At 39.5% G+C, this 23,814-nt stretch overlaps 1 protein-coding gene across 8 annotated transcripts in view; it reads left to right on the top strand.

Moving 5' to 3' along the window:
* The window catches only part of MBNL2 (muscleblind like splicing regulator 2), a 173,603-nt gene that overhangs the window by 54,194 nt on the left and 95,595 nt on the right, over positions 1 to 23,814 (top strand). The gene's annotated exons all lie outside the window — the stretch shown is intronic.

The raw sequence follows: 23,814 nt of genomic DNA, 5'->3' as shown, positions 1-23,814 counted from the left end.
TAAGTGCCAGTTATTCTGGCTTAGCTCTCGAAGAGTTTTCTATTCTTATGGCTCTTTTTTTTTTTTCCCTTGACCGAGTACTTCCTAAAACTCTTCTTTGAAAATGAGTCATGGCTAACAGAAATTATTAAGTACACATTCAATACTCAATACTTGAGAATCTACTTCATGTGAGTTATATGACAAAAGAAACTAAAGTGATTCAGATGGCACCCTTGATGAGCTTACTGTCTGGCAGGGAAAATACAGCATATCAGCAAGTATCTACAATGCGAGAAGAAGGGGACACATGCCTTGTGGGAGGGACAGACAGTAAAAACATTTCTATGGAGCCCATAGAAGAGAGCTGGTTTCCAACAGACTGTTTTAAGAAATGTTTTTGGAGATTCAAGGCATCTGAGTCATATACTGAGTTGGGTGGAGTTAGGATGGAGAGAATTTAATGAAAGATCTAGAAGGGCATGAGTTAACCCATAATGCTGTGGGGTGTATTCAGCCCTAACATTATGAATCTGAGATTGTCTAGGGCAGTCCTAGAGGCATAATGATATTGTTTCCAGGAATAAGTAAGGCGCGTAGGTTAAAAGAGCTCAGTGTTTACAACTCTGCAAGACTTCAGCAAGTTTACCAAACAGTTAAGAAAATTGTTTATCAGTGTTCTTGACATTTGATTTGAGAAATTATAGAGCTGTTAGTTAACAAAATAGTGACCCTAGCCTATTCTTGGGTGTTAAAGAGACTGAGTTGTCCTTTGGGAGAATTTTGTCTTAAGTAAAAAATCATGTCTTGTAAGACATAAGTCAAAATTTATAATTCTTGTAAGACTTCAAACTATATATTTCAGTTTTAATGTATCTTAAAGAGAAAATTTGTCAATACACTCAAAGCAGGAAAATGTATTTCTGACCCAACAAAAGTCTTTTAAGGGTAAAATTTTGACAAATTAGATCTGTAATCTACATCAATACCTACTCCTATTTTATTCCTTTTTATCATAAAAGGTTTATTAGACTAGACTTTAAAATGATGAATTGTTTTGCCTAAAATGGAAATGAATAGATGGATAAATCACAATTCATATAAACTATAACAGTACAAGCATGGTTATATATTAGTATTTATTTTGCCTTTAGTCAAAAAAGTAAAACAAGTCTGTATTTGCCTCTATGATTATCAGCAATAGAAACATTCACTATGAAAAAGCAGTGTAGGCCGGGCACGGTGGCTCAAACACCTGTAATCCCAGCACTCTGGGAGGCTTAGGTGGGCAGATCACGAGGTCAGGGGTTTGAGACCAGCCTGGCCAGCATGGTGAAACCCTGTCTCTCCTAAAAATACAAAAAATTAGCAGGGCATGGTGGTGCACGCCTGTAATCCCAGCTACTCGAGAGGCTGAGGCAGGAGAATCACTTGAACCCAGGAGGCGGAGGTTGCAGTGAGCCAAGACCGCACCACTGCACTCCAGCCTGGGTGATAGAGTGAGACTTTCTCAAAAAAAAAAAAAAAAAAAGCGGTGTAGATTTAAAACTAGATCATAAAAGCTTCAAGATATGAAAACAGGTCAGTGATGATAAATTAATTTTTCAGGTCATCCCCAATTTTTCCGTCTTATTAATCCAAGCCTTCTCCAGTTGGATATTTAATATTAAACGTCACAATTTTTGCCAGACTTTTAAAAACCTTATATGCTTTAATGTAATTAGAGAAATATGGGGAAAATAATTCCTGACTTATTAAGGCCAAGTATTTTGTGACTATCAACTGAGCAACAATGCCTGGATCCTTGTTATTCATCACATCACTTTGGATTCATGAGGAACAATTGTTTGAGGAATCCAGTCCCCAGAATAAAGGGTCATGAATCATTTGTTCAGCATAAAAACATGAGCCAAGTTGTGAGAATGTTGAACACTATTCAAGTAAAAAAGGGCTTTAAAAATCATTTTCAGAAGTGCCTGGTGGAGCCTTTTTGAGGTGTTGAAGCATAGTTACACAGTGCCTCAAGTTATCAGTTCCCTTTCAGAATTGTAAAATTTCAGGTTATTTGAGTGCAACATTATACATTTTTAAAACTATCCAACTGAAAAGAATGTGAAAACGGCCCACAGGCACAGGAGTAAAATAGACCTGAGTCTGAATACCTGCTCAACCACTTCCCAGCCTTGGGTGTGTCATTTATGACTTCTTGATTTGGTTTCCTCATCAGTAAAAGGAGGATATTCAGCAGAGAAACTGGCTGAAGTAGGCACAGTCTGTAGCAACACGCTGGCAGATTTACCTTACAAGGTTCTTGTGAGGATTGCAAGCTCTTTCCACAGGACAGACCAAAAAACAGTAGCTAAAAAGAAAAATAATGACAGTGATAATTGTGAAGCTGTTTAACTTTATTTCATAATAGATTTAAAAAAGACAGTGTTGCTCAGTGTGCAGCAGAGAGAACCAGTGTGCAATACAGAGAAGCAGCAAGGGCTTGACTAAACCTGGCTGGGACCTAGGCAAGCTTCATCACTTGGGACGAGTTATTTTACCTCGTTGGCTTCAGTTTTCTCTTATATAAAATCGATATAATTCCCACTTCGTAAGGTTACTTCAAAGACTACCGACCTGTGGCATCCCACATGGTTAGCCCAGGACCGAACAAGTTAGGACCTGGCAATATTAGTTTCTTTCCCTTCGTAATAAAGCATCCGAGGATAGCCACTGATTTTGATGACTAGCTTTAAAGGCGAGATCTTGTGCTCAACTCTTAACAAGTCCAAACTTTTAAGAATTAGCTGTGTGAATGATAGTACCTCAATTATACAAATTAGTCATGACAAGAAAAAAGATCTGGGGGACACAATATTTTTGTTATTTATTACAAGATATTTTGTGCAAACCCTGTGGATAATTTATTTATAACCACGAAAGGAATCTATGTTGGCCTATCAGTATGAGGACAAGTCAATCTGAGTCTTTTTTTATTGTTGTTATATGTTATTTACAAATATGAGTAAACTTTTCCATAAGTATGTACTAAATTTGTTGGTGGAAAGTGATTTGCTGAGTTCTTTGGCTTGAGAATTATACATGTATAAATGCATTTGTAGAAGACATTTTGGAAAATACAGCACAGTTCTTACTGTGAAATTTGTGCGTTATTCACATATCTTGTTGCATTTTATGTAAGACACTGAGCATACAAGTGGCTGTGATTTTTTTGGAAGTTTCAGTATTATTATGAACAGTAGACATTGTTTAATGATTTTTCTGGAAGGCCAGGTCACATTCCAGAATGCTGTGTTCCACGAGTTAGGTTAACTTGACAAAATGCAAACTGTTTTATGAGCAATCATCTCCCTTGGAGCAGAGGCCTTGACCACGTTAACCGTGTCTCTGATGCCTTTTATAATCCATGAAACACTTTCCCTCACAGCTAAAATGTTTGAGATTTTTGTTTCCAGATTCTTTTTCCTGTGATTGATAGGAATTAATCTGAACCATTTGGCAAATTGAACATCAGGAAGGGAGTGCATAAATTAACTTTAATACTTATTAAGACTAAAAGTGTCAGTATTTACCACTTTTAGGAAGTATTTATTTGCTTAAACATTTGAATTCACACTCGGCTTTAAAAAGGGACACAATTTTAAAAATAGGATTGCTAATTTTGGTTGAAAACCCTCAGAGTATGGGGGAAAATTGTTTAGACAATTTTTAGAAATTTTAGAAATGTCTAAATTTAGAAATTTAGACATAATCTTTTGTAATAAAAATTCATTTCGAGTACAGTGAGATCCTTTTTAACACCTGCATCAGATGATGTCACTGCTGTGTTCAGGATCTTCCAGTGGCTTCTCACCACACTCAGAGTAAAGAGCAACCCTGCAAAGGCTGCCTAGGCCCTACGAGATCTGCTTCCCCCTCCCGCCACCTGACTTCATTTCTATTGCCACCACTCCCTCCAACCCACTCCAGCCACACATCTTTGCTCTCCCCTGAATATGCCAAGCAGGCTTTGCCTTAGGGCATCTGCACTTGCTCTTTCCTCTGTTTGGAATACCCTTGCCTCAGCCACACAAACAGCATGTTTCCTGGTTTCCTTAAGGTTTCTGATTAAAAATGCCAACTTGTGAATGAACCCTTTCTGCCAACTTATTTCAAAAAGTAATGCTGCCATTGCTGGGATCCCATTTCCTTCTCACCTGGCTTTACTGCTCCCCCTAACACCAGCATTTGATATGAGAGATGCTTACTTGTTTATTGGCTTATTATCTGTCTCCCTCCTCCACTCTGCTAGAACATAAGCTCTATGTGGATAGGGACTGTGTCTGTTGTGATCACTCTTATATTCCTGGAACCTAGAACAGTGTCTCATACATAATAGATGCTCAATAAGTATTTGTTGAATTGCATGTTCTCCGTGTTCATCAGGAAAGTTTTCAAGCCTCTCAGATAGGGCTGCTGGATTTGATTGTACAGGGGTGCACTGCACTCTAGGGGTGCCTTTCTCATCAGTCTGTGTGAATGACACCCCCTGGAGTTGTGCAGTGGACAACCTGTACAGCCATGCGCTATTGCCCTGGTGTCAGTATCTCAGTAGATTTCAAAATCAGGGAGTTCTGTGTAGGAATTTCAAGACTCTGGAAGTATAATACAACATTGACAAATTTTCAAGTAAATAATTTGATTTCCTTTTCAGGGTAATTCAAGCTGCATATGATGCAGAAACTACTTTTTTTCTATCCTCTTTGTCTGTCCAAATTTCAAAGATGTCAAGTGTCAGTTGCTCATTTACCTATGGGATGCTGTCTGTAATTTAGCTGATGGCAGTATGTAATTTGCCAAGACTTTTATTGCTGCTGGGCTCCTTAATAGCAGTGAATTATTTGCAGAAATTGTTTGAGTATTTTCTAAGTTATTAATTTTGGCTTGATTTGCAAATATAATCTCAGACAAATTGTTTATTATCAATAGTAATCATTGTAGTAACATAGAGCCTACTATATGCCAGGTACTTTTCATGCATTATCTATTCCAATAACTCTGTCAGGTAAATATGATTAAATCACCCTTATAGATGTGGATACAGGTTCAAAAATTTAAGTAACTCACTTGTGACTACCAAACTCATGAATGGTGGAGAAGGGGCCTCACTCCAGGTAAGCATGGCTCCCAGCCAGCACTATCCATTCCCTTCTCGTAACTGCTCTTACTGAATAAATCACTGATGTGGTTAATTCCAAAATTCTTAATAGCTTAATAATATTCATGTTTAACAAGATTAGCATGTTGAGGTCCAAAAAAAAAAAAAAATTCTAGGCCAAGTGCAGTGGCTCACACCTGTAGTCCCAGCACTTTGGGAGGCAAAGGCAAGAGGATTCCTCGAGCCTGGGAGATCAAAACCAGCCTGGGCAACATAGTGAGACCCCATCTCTACAGACAAATTTTAAAAATTAGCCAGTTCTGGTGGCATGCACTTGTGATTCCAGCTACTTGGGAGACTGGGGCAGGAGGATTGTTTGAGCCAGGAGGTTGAGGTTGTAGTGAGCCATGATTGCACCACTGTACTCCAGCCTGGGGGACACAGCAAGACTTCATCTCAAGAAAAAAAAAAAATCAAAAACCATTCTAAAATAGAAGCTCCCAGGAGTAAACCTGTTTAGATAGCAGAAATTTCAATCTTTAAAAGACAGAGACACTACAAGAGAAAGTAAGGCATATGTTGTATTTGTTTCTGTTTTTGTCTGTATATAAATATTATACCATCACCTACTAAATCTCTGTAACAAAAATGGTTTTTGTCCAAGGCATTGTTGGTATGTGTGTGCTCCCATGTGATTCTGAAATGCATAAGTCAGTTTTATAATGTAACAGAGTGCAGGCAGGTTCATGCTTAAAGATTCTTGGACCCACCAATTGTACTTCCTGAAAACAAGCCCATCTCTCTTTCATTTGGCTTCAGCTGTTCTGGGTATATCAACCACTTCCCCTGTGCACCCTCTCTGGACACTATTCAGACTTCATGTCATAGTTTACTCCTAGAAATCCATGCCCAGTGAGAGCCCAGAAATCCCATCTGAAAGATGGGATTGTCTTACTTATTGTGCCCCAACACCTAGCGTGGCATCTGGCACAGAGCAGAAGTGCAGTCATCCCCAGAGAATGCAGACATGAACAAAGAAACCCTTACAACTTTTCCAGATGGACCTAGTGCTGCTCTATCAGTGATCCCCAGACCAAAACCTTCCTTTTATGTCGTTCGCCATTTCCTTTAACATCTCCGTTTCATTTTGCAGGTTTGGTCATTCGAGGAGAATTCTCTCCTGCTACTTTTTGCCTGTGTTGTTTTCCTAGTTCTTTCACCACGCTCGCCGCCTTTCCTACTTTCCCTCTAAGGCCACCTCTTCCTCCCCTTGCTTCCTCAGTGTGGATGCTCCCGAAGACTTAGGATCAGCCTTTCCTAGTTTAGGTTCAGTCATCAGCTCTGAAAGATTATCTGCTTTCATGCATTCATTTCCCACCGCTGTGCCAATGAATTCCAAATCTGGGTGTGTGCCCTCGCTTGCCACCACCATGGCTGCAACTACCTACTGAACATCCCCATCTGAATGGCCCATTGTCACCTCCGGTGCCACACCTCTAAATCCAAACTCCTGCCTTCCTACTACAATCCACTCCCACCCATGGGTGCCTTGTTCCCCGGGCACAAAGCCTGACCACTATGGCCCAAACTCTTGGTCCTTTCTCTTTTGTTGTTGTTTTTCAGGTTGTAGGGAAGTATACCTTTAAGAATTAATCAAAACTAAGAAATCTTTACCCAGAAAAGTATCCACACTCACAGACTATTTCAAACAATCTGCAGGGTTTCATGTTTGCTTTTAAAAATTGTCTATATATTGCAAGTTAAGAAATCTTCATCTTAAGAGAAGTCTGAAACATTTAAGAAGGCCTGAGGACGATTAAAAAAAAATCTTTGGGTTACTTTACAAATTTGCCCAGAGTCAAGAGTAGCACCAAATTCCTCCCAATACCCAAGATATTCTGTGCTAAGGAAGGAGAAACATGCAGCTTTCAGGATAAAAGCAGAACCGTGACTCCCTAAGAGCAGGTGGAATCAGCTTCAGTGCCTTGAGTGAGCAAAGGAGTGAGGATTTTCGGGGCATCAGGCACCTCCAAATGTCTCACTTAGGGATGGCACATATGCACCATAGAGAAAGCCCTTTATCTGGAGAGAGAAAGCCCCTTTCCTGGAGACAGCATCCTCCAGTAAGATGCCTACATTCTAGCCCAGTTTACAATTTAGAGTTAGACAAGATCATCTCTGTTTCAGTTTCCTAGGGCTGTCACAACAACGTACCACAAACCATGTGGTTTAAAACACCTGAAATGTGTTCTGTCTCAGATCTGGAGGTCAGAAGTCCAAAATCAAAGTGCTCTTGGTCCTTTCTTTGTTGTTGTTGTTTTTCAGGTTGTAGGGCAGTATAATATCTTTAAGGGCCACGCTCCCTCTGAAGCCCCTGGGGTTGGGGAAGTTGGGGGAGAGGGGTGGAAACCAGTTCTTGCCTCTTTTGGCTTTTGGTAGCGCTGTGTGTTCCTTGGCTCATGGCAGCATCACTCCAATCTCTACCTGCCTCTTCAGATGGCCATCTTCCTGTGTGTCTCCCTCCACATCATCTTCCTGGTGTTTGAGTCTGTGGTCAAATTTCTCCTTCTTATAAGGACATCAGTTATATTGGGTTAAGGCCCTGCCCTTCTTTGGTATGACCTTATCTTAAATTATATCTGCAACTACCCTATTTCCAAATAAAGTCACATTCTGAGGAACTGGGGGTTAGGACTTCAACATATATTTTGGGGAACACAATTCAACCCATTAAAATAATATATACACCTAGAAAACATCGGAAATTCAACACTGTAGTTTAATTCAATTCTAATTATTGAATTTGGCAAGAGAGAGGAGGTTTGCAAAACTCCGGAGGGTCTTTGGTACTGAATTGAAGAAGGAATGATGACAAACTGGTGTTCCATGATTACAACATTCTTTGGTTAAAACATGTAAAAATAATTCATGGAGAAAAATAGCAACACCTATTTTCACCTATAAATGAATGGAGTACAGTATCAATGTTTATTTTAATTGTATTTTTTAATAATTAGGTTTATTACTCATTTTACTTTGGGCAGTGATGCTAACTTTTGTTAGTCGGTGTATCAGTTCTTATGAAACCATTTATTATTAAGGTTTAAGGAGAAAGAAATATTTATCATGTTACAGGATTTGTGTAATATTCTATTCTTTCTAAAAATGAAAATAGCATTTTGTCAGTACCCTTCTTTCAATCAAACTTTTGTTTATATTTTAGGATTTTAAAAAATGACACAATAGGAAGCAAAGATTTAAAATAAAAAGCCCTGGCCTGGGAATCTGCATCTAAGCCCTGGTTTTGTCACATATAACTTTATATCATTTCACCTTTCTGGGATCCCAGTGGCTCACTAGCAAATATTCTTTAGCTCACTCATTCATTCATTCATTCATTCTCTCATTAACTAAACAAAAGGGGGCAAATAAAAAGGAACCAGGAAGGTGATATGAACAAATGACTCAGCTCTCCGTGTTGAAGAGATGCAGGAATTGCTGGAGACAGCAGAAAATTAACTGAGGATCTCATGACCCCTTTAATGACAGCAGCTGCCACTCAGCAATAGACAGCTGTTGCCTGCCTTGTGATAATCTGAATAATTGTTAAACAGAAACAAATTCAAATTCTGATGTGATGTTTCCCAATTTCTGAATCTTGGCAATCAATTAAAATCTTTTTAAACCTTGGAGTCCAAATAAAACACATCTTCAGAATGGATTCAGCCAGTAGACTGCCATATTTAACCTCTGAAATAAACAAATACATATTGATCAGGTGCTCCTAAACACTGGGAATATAACAGCATACGTTGCTTCTTCCATCAGTAGAGATCATTGAGGGCACAGTGAATTTATCAACTGCTCTTAATCATCCTTGAAAGACTGTATTCACACTGATTTGGTGATTCACTCTCATCTGGTTTTCCTCTCACCTCATTGGTCACTCTTCTGTCTCCCTTCCTGAATCTTTTTCCTTCCGACCTCTAAATACTGGACTCTCTCCAGACTTAGTCCTTGAACATCTTCTCTACACATCCATGGTGGCACCGTACTCTACTTAGAACTCACCAAACACGTTCTTGCCTTAAAGCCTTTGTACTTGCTGGAGCAACCACCAGAACCCTTGGCCTGCCACATGTCTTTAGCCAATCCAACGACCATAGACATTTCTAGATGCTGAATATTTCTTAATTTCTATCTCAGCCCTGATTTCTCTCCTTAACTCTAGTCTTAGGTATTCAACTGCTTACCTGACATATCTACTTGGATATTTATTTAATGACATATCAGATTTAATGTGTCCACTAACAACTTTTCAACCTACTGTTCTCTTTGGACCTATTCTCAGTAATGGTACAATTCCTTGGGTGGATCAGGTCAAACACCTTGAAACCCACCTTCATTCTCCTCTTGTCATTGCTGCCATATCCAATCCATTATAAGTCCTGTTCGCTCTGTCTTCAAAACAGATCCTAGAGCACTTTTCATCACTTCTATCACGGCCACCCCAGTCCAAACCACCATCGTGTCTCATATGGACTATTATAGTAGCCTACTAGCTCTCATTTCTGTACTCTAGCACTCAGCGATCCTTTTAAAACATAAGTCACAGCATGTCAGTCTCTTGCTCAAAATCTTCCAGTAGTTTCCATTTCATTTATGAAATTCAAAATCCCTTAAGGCCCTATGTGATCTGGCACCTGTTGCATTTCTGGCCCCACAGATTAGCCACCTGCCCTCCCGCACCCCACACTGTGCTCCAGCCACACTGGCCTGTGTATTCTTCAGGGCCTTGGCACTGGCTGTTCCCTCCACCTGGAATGCTCTTCTTCCAGGGAACTGCAAGCCTCAGTTCTTCATGTTAGTTTGGTCTTTGCTTAAATGTCACGTTTGCTCACAAAAGCACCCCTGGAATTATCTTTATGTGACGCTGTCTATCTACTGTGTCTCTCCATTTTCTGTTTTCTCCACTAAATGTAAGGCTGGGAGGCAGGGACTGTGTTGTTGTATCCCTGTGCCTGGCAGCTACTGGCTGTACACCCATACTTGCTAGTGAAGAAATGCATCCTTATATCCTAAATTTTTAGATTCTAACTATTCCAATAAAATTCAAATCGTTTTTCTGGCTGCCTATTACTCAGTTTTTCCCATTAATGTACGAACAGAAAAACATCAATGCTAAAGGCTTTGTACAAAGAAGGCTCTTTGGTTTACAACTCAAAAGGTGTTGCAGGCTCACTCACGTGTATAGCTGTCCTAAAAGCAGGTCACATGGAGACTTGCTCACAAGTGTCAGCTAGAGCTATTAAAATTCATGGATTGGCTTGTTGGGAAACTTCACCGTTCCCAAAAACTTGGCCCTAGCTGATGCTGGTGTTTGATAAAATTTTCATTAGTCTGCTGTGAAATAAGGACACTGAAATATGTTTTTCTCATGAAGGTAAATTCATTCAATTTAAAGGCTGCTTATTTAAGTTGATATATATTGTGGGGTACATAGTGATGTTTTGATGCATGTAATATATAGTGATCAGATCGGGGCAATTAGCATATCCATCAAACATTTATCATTTCATTGTGTTGGGACATTCAATATTCCAGCCATTTGAAACTATATATATTATTGTTAACTACAGTCATCCTACAGTGATATAGAACACTAGAACTTATTCCTCCGATCTAGCTGTAATTTTCTACAAAACGTTGTGTTTTATTCCAAGTTTGTTTTCTTCTTATTCTTCTGATTATTATGTTTATTTCTATTTATTTATTTATTTATTTTTGAGACAGAATTTCACTCTTGTTGCCTAGGCTGGAGTGTAGTGGCGTGATCTCGGCTCACTGCAATCTCTGCCTCCTGGGTTCAAGCGATTCTCCTGCCTCAGCCTCCTGAGTCGCTGGGATTACAGGTGCCTGCCACCAGGCCTGGCTAATTTTCTGTATTTTTTTATTATTTTTTTTAGTAGAGATGGGGTTTCACGATGTTAGTCAGGTTGGTCTCCAACTCCTGACCTCAAACAATCCACCCGCCTCGGCCTCCCAAAATGCTAGGATTATAGCCGTGAGCCACCACACCCGGCCTATGTTTATTTCTTTTATAAAATGATTGTCTTAGTAGGTGAGTCTTGTTGTTCTTGTTCCATAATGCCTTTACTTGGCAAAAAGAAAAAATAAACGGGCAACTCTATGTCAGTTTCTCGCTTTTTTTATTATATATTACTGCTTCATAAAATTCAAAGGCAGGGATCTATCTGTCCATACTACTTGGACTGAAATCCACACCAGCAGACTCACTCATTTGAGTCATACACACTGGAAGAGTTTTGTCATAAGAAGGTCACTGTGAAATTCACATGTTACCTGAGAGGACCCAAGAAGTTCCTCAAGCCATTTTCTGTTAGCAAATGAGGACAGCTTGATCCATCAAATAAGTAATATCCATTTGAGGGTGGGGAAGGAAAGAGCCCAATCAGAAACCTCGAAACCTAGAATGGCTTTGTTTCAGTGCACATAATCAAGTCCCCAAGAAGCCGAGAGAAGCCAGCAGAAAATGCCAAGGTCTAAACGAAGGCCAGCAGGCATGCCCCTGGGACTGGGGAGACCAGGTTCGTTCTGCAGGAGCTAGATCAATGATGAACTTCACCTATTTCACAATTTTTCCATTAACTGACCCTGCTAATACTAAATAGCACATACTTTCCACTTGGTTTGATTCAATTTCCTATGGCTCAAAGATTATAGTCCAGTGTATAGTAGTCTTTCTCAGCACCATCATGACCAAGAAGAATAAAACTGATACTCCTAGGACAAATCCTCCCCTGAGCACTGACCTTTGGGGTTCAGGGAATGAGTAGATGTTGACATATTTATTTGTGATCAAACTTACCTAAGCCATCCTGCCTGACCAAACAGCATTTTGGGGCTAAGACTGATGAGACCATTTTCTTATGCCTGAGGTTGTACCCACACAATATTAAGCTCTGTAGAACATGATATATTGCCAGGGGAAGGAGAAAAAGAAAATGACTTAGAGGCCGTAACCTAGTTAAAGCAAAACAGAATGGCTAGATTGAACTTCAGGGATGTTCATATTTCATTTAGATTATTATCATCTCAATGGAGCATTTCTTATTCTTAAAAAATATATAATGTGTCTAATTTTTTACTAAATAGTGATGTGGCTGCTTAGGTACATTAGTAATCAATCTTAATATAAAAACTTATGTGTTGAAAAGTGGAATAGAATATATGGAGGCTCTTAAAAAATGACCATCTGGTCTACATCTCCAATCTCATTTGGAGGAACATTTCAAGTGCTCCCAGCTCTTAGTAAAATCATTAATAATGACTCTAAAATAATCATTTGCATACCTGCCATGAAACTAGGCATTGACCCAGATGCTTGGGATCTAAAATTAATCAGTAGCAGCCCTCATTGGAGGCATTTAAATCATATGGCCTCTCCCCCATTCCTGCTAACTTTCGGTTGTTAACAGAAGCTGGAATAGCTGGAAAATACCAGGAAAACAAAATTCGTAATGAGGAATTCTAGTAGGTCCAGAATCTTCTGAGTGGTATGTAAAGTCAAGGAGAAAGACATTTCACTTTCTAGGGAACTTTAAATCTCTTTATTCATTTATTTATTTTACAAATAATCATCGAGCCACTATTAAGTGCCAAGCACTATGTTTGGTGAGCAAAGGAGAGGCGGGGACCTTACTTTCATGGACCTTGCAGCCCAATGGGGGAATCAACAGTATTCCAATACAGTGGTAAAGTAAATTAAAATGGAGGCCAGGCCCGAAGAAACTATAAGCAGACATAGCCAGCAAGACCTCAGATATGACCTTGACCTAGCTCGATTTGCAAACATAAGCAAAACTTAACTTGAGCAATTTCTTGTAAATGCCTATATTAAAGAAGAATACAACTGAAACTCCAACCCATCAGAAGTAACAAACAGATGTGTAATTATGTAACTAGGGAATTTCCAACAGGATAGATCAAATAAGGTAACTGTATAACTGCAATCAGTCAAATATTTTCCCTGCGTTACTTCCATGTTTATCCTATAAAAGCCTCCCCGTTACAATCCCTCATGGAGTTCCCAAACCAGTTCTGGTTTGGAGCCACCCAATTCTTGAATCACTGTTTGCTCAAATAAGCTCATTAAATTTTTATTGTGCCTCGGTTTACTCTTTAGCAAAAGTAAAAAAACTAATAAAATAATCACAATTTCTGAAAAGTGTGATTTATGTATGAAATTTGGAGTGCCTCAGTATGACAGGCAGCGGGCACACCACTGGAAATACAGCATGTTATAAAAGCAGACAAATTTCTTGACCTCGTGGGATTTTCATTCTAGTGGGAAATGACAAAAAAAAAAAAAAAAAATCGGCAGAAACAGCCCTCCTTTCCCACCCAACAATTATTTATTTACCGACTATGAGAATTACTAGAAAGGAAATGGAGCAAGGTACTCTGATAGAAAACATTGCGATGGGGGAAGACTTTCACAGAAAGGGTGGCTTGTGATGTGTTCTCCAAGGAGTTGCTTTCTGAGCTGAGGCCTGAAGGAGAAGAGAGGAAGGCTTCCCAGACGCAGGGGAAAAAGCTCTAAGCCTAGAGACGAATGTGCTTTGCCAATTCCTGGAAACAAGAGGCCTGACATCATGAGTAAGACAGAAACTGTGTAGGTGTTTGAATGTTATGCTCAGCACTAGGATTTGAGCACAGGGATGACAGGCTCTGATCTGTCTTATGGGAAGACCAGTCAGCCTGGAGGAGGGATGGTAGGAGGAGGAAGGGCCAGGTGGTTGGTTCAAAAAAGCCTCTGCATCACTTACATTACTAATGCCACCCGGCTAGGGTGGAGGGGGCAGAGGTAGGTAGATGTGTGGATTTACAATATGTTTTGAGGTAGAATTATTATTATTATTATTATTTTGAGACAGAGTCTCACTCTGTTGCCCAGGCTGGAGTGCAGGGGTCCAATCTTGGCTCACTGCAACCTCCGCCTCCTGGGTTCAAGCAATTCTCTTGCCTCAGCCTCTCGAGTAGTTGGGACTACAGGCGTGTGCCACCACACCCAGTTAATTTTTTGTATTTTTAGTAGAGACGGGGTTTCACTGTGTTAGCCGAGGATGGTCTAAATCTCCTGACCTTGTGATCCGCCCGCCTCAGGTAGAATTATTAATATTAGAAAAGCTGATGTGTCATGACAGGTTATTAAAAAGATCAAGTAATATACATCCCATCTCCATTTGCTCTTTACCTTTGTGGCATCAAGAGTGATTGCTCGGGTCGGGCGCGGTGGCTCACGCCTGTAATCCCAGCACTTTGGGAAGCCGAGGCAGGCGGATCAGAAGGTCAGGAGATGAAGACCATCCTGGACACCGTGAAACCCCGTCTCTACTAAAAAATACAAAAAAACTAGCCGGGCGTGGTGGCGGGCGCCTGTAGTCCCAGCTATTCGGGAGGCTGAGGCAAGAGAACAGCGTGAACCCAGGAGGCGGAGCTTGAAGTGAGTGGAGATCGCACCACTGCACTCCGGCCTGGGCAACAGAGCCAGACTCTGTCTCAAAAAAAAAAAAAAAAAAAAAAAAAAGTGATTGCTCGAAGAGGGAACGACCCTTTCCTCTTACGAAGGCCTCTCTCCTGGCCCCATTTGCACTGCTGGTCATTTTACCCTTCATGTTCTCTAAGGCCGTTCTCGCCATAGTCGCTCAGGAGCTGGGTGTAAACCCAAAGCTTGGGGAGAACTCGGTTTATCATCTGAGCAGACTTCCCTTGGACTGCTTCTGTAGAAAATCCTACTAAACATATCCTGTGTCACTGAAGCTCCTGTCCCTTCTAGATTTCTCTTGGTTCGTCTTGAGATTGACTCCAGTCTCCTCAACTTTTTCTTTGTCATTTTAAACAGAAATTTCTATTTGATCATTTGTTTTTTGGAATTATTTTTTATTTCCAATTTCAATTCTAAATAAAAATCTAGCTCATTTTTACTTGAAGTTTAAGCCCATTTCTTTAATTAAATTGTAGAAAGTGTTGTTGACATCCAAATTCCTCTCTCGGTGAGCCCCAGGTCCTTCTGAAATTTCTAAAATCTTCACTTGAAGTAACTGTCACTTCTTGATACACAGTACAATTTCTTCTTTATTTTCCTGTAGGGTTTCTTCCATTAAGTTCATCTTGATTTACATTTTTCTCAGGGAATTATTTATTTCACTAAGATTTTCAATTTTATCACTTAAAATTATTTTACTCTAGTCAATCTTCTCTCTGAATATGACTACATAGATAATTTATAAATTATTTGTTTTCCTTTTATTTTTTAAATTAAATTTGCCAGATGTATGTCTGTTTTATTTGAAGGACCTGTTCTTGATCTTAGCTACCAGTTCTACAAAGTACAAATTATTGTATCTCATCATGATTATTATTATTTTTCCTTCTGAGTTTATTATCTCCTTTCTCCAGCTTTCTTTTTAATTGTTTTGTCTTTTTGCCCATAAATTCTGAGTAGAATATTTAGTTCTGTTCTCATAATTCTTTTTTCGTTAAAGTATTTGGGACTGTAAATCTACTACAAAAAATAGTTTTGGCTTTATCTTATAGATTTTTTCAAATAATATTCTCACTTTTGTTATTTTCTAGTTTGCTTGACTGCCTCAGCCATTATTTATGCAACCACTTCTAAAATATCCGAGTAATTTCATTTTTCTTTTTCCTTTGAAATTCTAGTAATACTTTGTGGTAGTATTTTATTATTAAAATAAAAAGGTACAGTTTTTACCTTAGAAATGCACTGAAGTATTTTTTGGTGCAGAATATGATCAATGTTTGTACCTGGTACATGACACTTGAGAAGATGCATTTCCTGTTCTTAAGGTACAGGGTTATATCAGCGTGCAGATATTTATCCAAACATTAAATAATTCAAGTGCTTTGTGCCTGTAATTATTTATTTTTGTCCCCTTGACCTGCCAGAGAGTTATGGTGATGCAAGAAATTTTAATACTCCTCACGTTTCCTTGTATTGCTAACAATTTTTGCATTTCATAGAATGATACTATGTCGTTCTGAGCTTAGTATTTCCTGAGTCTCATAGCCGTTTTTTGTCTCTGTCTTGTATCAATATGCAATTAACCTTTTTTTCAATATATTCTTTTTTTTTTTTTTTTTGAGACGGAGTCTCGCTCTGTCGCCCAGGCTGGAGTGCAGTGGCGCAATCTCGGCTCACTGCAAGCTCCGCCTCCTGGGTTCACGCCATTCTCCTGCCTCAGCCTCTCCGAGTAGCTGGGACTACAGGCGCCCGCCACCACGCCCGGCTAATTTTTTGTATTTTTAGTAGAGACGGGGTTTCACCGTGGTCTCGATCTCCTGACCTCATGATCCGCCCGCCTCGGCCTCCCAAAGTGCTGGGATTACAAGCGTGAGCCACCGTGCCCGGCCCTCAATATATTCTTTATTTTTGTTTTTGTTTAAATTTTTTTCTTTCCGTAGGTTTTTGGGGAACAGGTGGTGTTTGGTTACATGAATAAGTTCTTTACTGGTGATTTGTGAGATTTTGGTACACCCATCACCCGAGCAGTATACACGGAACCCAATTTGTAGTGTCATATCCCTTACCCCCTTCCCATCCTTTCCCCTGAGTTCCCAATTTTCTTCAACTTATTCTTTAACATGAATGTACCACTCCTGCTTTTTTTCTTCATGCTTTCCTGATATATCTTGTTTCATTCTTTTATTTTCAACTTTATTATATCTTTTTCATCTCATGTAAGCTTCATTTAATTGAATTTCATTTTCAATTTGAATTCATCTTGAAATCTTGTGTTTCTCTGATATTTATATTATTTCTAGCTTACGCTTCTGTATCTACCTTCCTTTATTTTCTTTTTTCTCCTACTGTTTCCAAAACCCCTCACCAATTAATCAATGACTCCGTTCAATATTGTGCCATACTCCCTGCAAGACACATGGAAATGTAACACTCGGTTCTTGTTCTTAGGGATTTTATAAACTAACTAGGAGACAGATAGCCATGCAGAATTTGCAATGAAATACTAAACCATGTGTACCAGTTATTAGCAATAGAGACTTTTTAAGAATACGGAAGTGTTAGCTGCAAGAACAACCAAAAAATGTCGTAGCAGAGAGCATTACGGGCTAGGTAGAATTTAGCTAAGTGGGAAGACAGACCTTCATGTTATTTACCTATATCGGTGGCTGCCAAATGCTATTCCTTTGGGGACTTATGGAGGCACCTGGTCAGTAGGTCTGGGTATGGATCCCAGTATTCTACATCTTTAGAAGCTCTCCAATGATGTAGCTGCATGGCCAAATTTAGAAAACATTACTTGAGGCCGGGAGCGGTGGCTCACGCTTGTAATCCCAGCACTTTGGGAGGCCGAGGCGGGCGAATCACGAGGTCAGGAGATCGAGACCACGGTGAAACCCTGTCTGTACTAAAAATATAAAAAATTAGCCGGGCGTGGTGGCGGGCGCCTGTAGTCCCAGCTACTCGGAGAGGCTGAGGCAGGAGAATGGCGTGAACCCGGGAGGCGGAGCTTGCAGGCGGAGCTTGCAGTGAGCCGAGATTGCGCCACTGCACTCCAGCCTGGGCGACAGAGCGAGACTCTGTCTCAAAAAAAAAAAAAAAAAAAAAAAAGAAAACATTACTTGAAATAGTTATATCACCTACTCTGAAACAGTTCTTACACTGTATAAATCTAGTGACTATCCCTGAAGGTTTACTTAAAGTTTCCATTTGTCATACAATGTTCAAATAAGGCACAAAGACTATGTTAACTCATAGATTACATTTCCCAAGTCAGGATAAAAAAAGATCAAGCACCTACCCCTACACCCTTTGACTTTTTATTCTTGTGACAATTCTAATTGCAGTGTCCAACTACGCAGAAGCCTATAAGTCATTAACTATAACTATAAACAAAACAACAATCACCCAGTTACTAACCACCCAGTTATTGCCAGTTTGAAATGTTATGGTATCATTGTGAAGGGAAAGTAAGCAATATGTGAAAAAATGGAAATGAATGAACTGGATGTGTTTATCCTGGAGAAAGAAAGATTCGGAGAAGACATGATAGCCCTCTACAAATGTTCAGAGTTAGCACATTGAAGAGGAAGTAACTTGCTCTGTGTAAAGAACAGGGCCAATGAATGAGATCTGTGGGAAGACACATCTTTGTTCAATATGAGGAAGAAGATACAAACATGCCTTGAGGGATAAAAGTTTCCATCTCAAGAGCTGCTCAAATAGGTGCACGCCTGGGATTAGTCTTGAGACTGTCTTTTAAAGTTTTTTTTTTTTTTTCTATACCAAAGATATTAACAGACAGTCCCATGCAGAACTAATTGCTAAAGTGGCCAATCCCAGCTTAGCAATAGAAGTTTTCCCCTGTGCCAGTGTTGAAATCTTTGGTTGCCTAGCAACCATTACGTATCTATGATGCGTCGGAAAATCATTTTTTTGTGCCTGGGTTGATGTTGTAGTTCTTAACACCATACTTGGTTCATTTCATTCATGACAAGTATCCCCATTATAGTTTGTTACATATCAAAAGGGTGTTGAGCTGCAACATGCACAGTAGTAATCTTCATCAAACCCTACCCAGCTGGCCAGCTTAGACATAATGATCACAGTAGAAATAGATGTTTGATCCATGCAGGAGATGACAGGATAGGACAATGAGAGCACAGTAACAGTTTGGGGACTCATAAAACTGTTAACATACATTTAAATCTAGTAGAGTTCTTGGAGTGATGGTACAAGTTTAATCATGAGGCCGGGCGCGGTGGCTCACGCTTGTAATCCCAGCACTTTGGGAGGCCCAGGCGGGCGGATCACGAGGTCAGGAGATCGAGACCACGGTGAAACCCCGTCTCTACTAAAAATACAAAAAATTAGCCGGGCGTGGTGGCGGGCGCCTGCAGTCCCAGCTACTCGGAGAGGCTGAGGCAGGAGAATGGCGTGAACCCGGGAGGCGGAGCTTGCAGTGAGCCGAGATCGCGCCACTGCACTCCAGCCTGGGTGACAGAGCGAGACTCCGTCTCAAAAAAAAAAAAAAAAAAAAAAAAAAAAAAAGTTTAATCATGAACCTTTCAACAATGAAATCCTGTGAATTTTGAATAAGTGACTAATACCAGCATTTAAGGTATAGAACAAAGTTTAAATACATAACATACTTAGGTCATAACTTTGCATTTACAGTCTCCTAGGAAACCAACAAAATATATCTGGATAGTTTAAAAGTATGATCTCATCTATAAAGAGCTGCTTTATATCATAAGAACCAAAGAACTGTTATTTGTCAAACTTCCACATTAAATATCTGCCAAGATCTCTTATTAGGTTTTCTTAGTAATAATGACTCAGTACATAAAATAAACCATGGAACTCTGTCAGATTCTATCCACACTAAATAATTGAGACACTCATTTCCTCTCCTTTGTTTGATTTCTCCAACCCAAATCATAATGTTACAAAGTGATTGATTTTGATTCATTTCTCTTTCTCTCTGAAAGATTTAGAACTGCTTTAGGTAACTTTTTATTAGCCAGTCCAAGACATTTGTACAACAAATATAATTAATAGCATTTTTAATGAAAATGATGGCATATTAATTGGTAATTTTTGGATGAGTGTTCTTCCTAATTACTTATTAACCTTTAAATCAGATATACACAAGGGAACAGAACAAGATTCATGTCTTTGAGTATCTGAAAGCTTTTTCAAGGTGCTTTTTATAAAAAGAATCCAGAGAAACTGTTTTTTCCCCCAGAGGGAACTTAAAATTATATCAGGAGCTAAGTGTGGTATGATGCTCAGCACATTAATATGCTACAGAATTTTTCAGTGTAGCTATTCATGGCCCTTCAGTGAATCATCATTAACAGAAGTATGGTTTAATAAGATAGTAAAGAGAATGCCGTCGATTTTTCTTTACCATTTAAATTTGAGCTAATTGCAAAAAGGTGCTTAAAAGAGAAAAATACTATTATCAGTTGAGATAGTCTATTTGAAGATTTTGACATACATACTAGAAAATGAGGGAGGCTAGACCAACAGAAGATTTCTAGATCTTTGGCCCCAAACATTAAGTCTGACTTCATGGAGCTGAAGAAAGTTCTATAGATAAGGTGTGATCAGCCTGACTCATTGCCATTTAAATAGTAGTCCTATCTAAATGGTTGAACATCAACTAGATGAAGAGACAGATGTGGATTTTAGAGGACAAAAGTCCAATTTCATTTTCTCGGATGGGAAAGGGCATCCCAGTCAAGGTTCTTGTCTGTGGCCCTGTCCTGGTCTGAGTTTCTGTCTGGCCTTTTTGTCCATGTGGTACCATTGAAGGAGAGTTACTATTTGAAGGTAAAAGTTGCATTTCCACTCCTTCTGCACATTCATTTTCTACTTATGCCTTACCTCAATGCCTTTGTTCTGTTAACTTTTCTGCTTTCTTCCTCCATCTCTGCCTTCATTCATTTATGTCATGGGCATTTTTTGAGGGCCTAACATACATGAGGTTCTGTCTTTGACATAGAGGGTGCAGCAGTGAAGACAACACTACTGGCTTCAAATTGCTGATAGTCAGGAGAGGCATCAAGATGAGTATCAGGCAACTGCCATACAGTATGATAAGTGCCAGGAAGGGTCTCCATGTGTCCTGGAGTATGGTAAGATCTATGGCATGAGCTCTGGAAACACCTTGTGGGCTTAACCCCAGACCAGGGGTTGCGGAGGTCAGAAAAAACATCTCATCAGACTTGACTGGGAGAATTGGGGTGGGAATGGGTAAGAGTGGGTACCATGGCCATCTCTGACTCTGCTTTCTCTAACTGCATGAAGCTGCCTATTCTCTCAGCCATCCCCTCCCTGTCCCTTCATGTCTCCATCTTCCATGTTTCCCTGCTAGATCATTATCTGCCAAAAAAGTATCCCCAGCCAAGGCCACCCATCAAACCACTCTGCAACAATAGAGACTAAGACACTGCTTAAAGGCCCTGCTGCGTGTTGAGGAAGAGCTGATGAAGGAGTCTGGATATCCATTCTTTTTCTATGGTTTGCCTCCCAGTTTCAAGAGGTCTGAATGCAGTTGCAGACGAAGTTTTAACTGTGGCTCTGCCTGTCATTCTAAACAAGCAAAGGCTGCCAGAAACAAGATGCAAAGACAAAATGCTAAACTATAGCTAGAGCAGCAATGAATAAATAAATAGGTCAATAAACACATAAGCACATATAGAAAATAAATAAACAAAATATTTCTCGAAAGGAGAGGGAAAACAGACACGTAGAAGAAAATGATAATAATAGCTGCCATTTACGGAGTGTATACTACACATTGTGAACTCTCTCAGACCTCTTCAGTATATTAGATATAATTCTTAAAACAGTCCTGGAAGGAAATTTGTTAAAAACGAAACTCTGGAGCCGTCTTTGGCACAAAGTAGGAAGGCAGTAATTATTTCTTGAATACATGAATAAATCTGTCTATTTGCTTGGTGTCTGTCTTCCTTCTCTCCATGGAATATAAGCTCCCTCATGGAACCTTATTTTGCCTTCTGCTGTATCCCAAGCACCTAGAATGCAGGCTGGAACATGGGAGGCACTCAATGAGTATGTCTTCTCTAAAAGATAGAAAACCTGAGACTTAACAAGACTCAGTATCTTTTGCAAAATCACACAATAGCTGGGAAGATCTGGGACTGGACCCAAGTTAACCCATGCTGTTTTTCCCTTTACATAATGTCTATCTCACCTTTTCTTTCTCCTCCCCACAATCATTCTTTAGTCATCTCAGGCCTGTTTATATTCCAGATATTCTTTTCTGTCAATAATTCACCAATAAGTTTCTGTTTAAGGACTTAGCGCAAAAGCATGCATTGGTGAATGAGTATTTCTCACGTATCTATTAAAGTAGGGAATAATGGGGAAGTTTTATTCTTCTGTTTGTGTGGAAAAAGCACTAGAGGAATACACAGGCATTAAGTATTGCTTGTCCCTTGCAGCTGCAGTGGGCCTTCTGCTATGAAGACAGTGCAGTCAAGCTCACTGATGCACTACAGCTCATTCTCAGGATCACCTGAGGTCACATGGTCACCTGATAAGTGTGGGCAAGCTATAATCTCATAGTATAATGATCATAGTGAAGAGAATAGCTTATAGTGTACCTGGCTGGTCTGGGAGGAAGTCAGAAAGAAAACAATGGGATGTTAGGAATTACAGGATTAGGAATGAAAATTATTGTGCTGGTCTGAAGAATCCACGACTCAGAATTTCACAAAGCATGGGCATTGATGGGTTTTGTTAGTACTAGATTCCAGCTACTTTCATTTTTCTAGTTTTTTTAACATTCTTTCTGTATTAATTTCTTCTCTCTATTTTTCCGATTAGCTGAATGAAATTTAAAGTTTTCTAATACTGACAGTGTTTTAGGGAACTATGTACTATCATAGTGCATGATAGTGTGTAAAGGCAACACAAGGTTCCTGCAATCAGGGAGTTTATATTCCAGGGAGAGAGAGAGGAGACAGACACCAAGCAAATAAATAGATTTATGGAATAAATTGATTCAGGCTTTTTGGAGGACAATTTGTAAATATATATTAAATTCTTAAAGGTTCACAATGGTTCAACTCAACCATTCCATTTCTAGATATTTATTCTGGAGAAATACTTGTGCATTTGAACAGAGGCATGGACATGGATGTTCATGTCAGTAGTATTAACACTTGGTTACATGAACTATGGTTCATTGATACTGTGAAATACTGTATATTTAGAAATAAGGTAGAATTACTATATCTGTCTGTCTGTCTATCTATCTATCTATCTATCTATCTATCTATCTATCTATCATCTATATCCAAGATTACACACGACTTGAAAAAATCTTTAAAACATATTACTTAGTAGGAACAAAAAAGCTTGCTGTACTATTTTTATGCCATTATTCTTTTTTATTTAAAAAACATTCTAAGAGATATACTCCATAGGTACATATATAATGTGTTAATCAGGTTGTAGCAGCTAAACTGTAATAAGAGACCCAACAATCATATGGCTTTTAACCATATGGCCTAAACCAATGAGCAAAAGGCTTACTCCCGTCTCATCATAGGATGCTGGGGGTGTTCCGCCGTCATCCATGGCCCATATTCCTTCCATAGTGTGGTGGTTCTGCCATATTTCAGGCTCTAGGGCCTTAGAATTGCATAGTCAAGGCTGGGTCACTGATACAGCCAGGTCCCAACCAGCCGTAAAGGAAAGGAGAAAATGCGGGAGAGGCCTATTCACTACCTTAAGGGTCCCACCCTAGGGACTGCACACATCACTTCCACTCACAATCTACTGGTGAAAACTTTGTCCAACAGCCACCTCTTATAGCAAGGAGGGTTGGAAATGCAGGCGCTGGCGAGGTGACCATGTACCCAACCATAGCTTAATGACAGTGAAAGTAACAGAGAATAAGTTTTGGTGGACAGCTGACTATCTTCTTCATCATACAGGGCAGCAGCATCCCCAACGTTTTTGGCATCAGAGACTGATTTCATAGAAGGTCGATGGGGGATAGTTTGGGGATGAAATTGTTCCACCTCAGATCATCAGGCATTAGATTCTCATAAGGATTATGTAACCTAGACTCCCCACATGCGCA

Source organism: Nomascus leucogenys, chromosome 5 (genome assembly GCF_006542625.1).
Source record: "Nomascus leucogenys isolate Asia chromosome 5, Asia_NLE_v1, whole genome shotgun sequence".
In the NCBI taxonomy this organism is placed as follows: Eukaryota; Metazoa; Chordata; class Mammalia; order Primates; family Hylobatidae; genus Nomascus; species Nomascus leucogenys.
The sequence above is the reverse complement of the archived record's forward strand: the minus strand, read 5'-3'. Positions and strand labels throughout refer to the sequence as shown.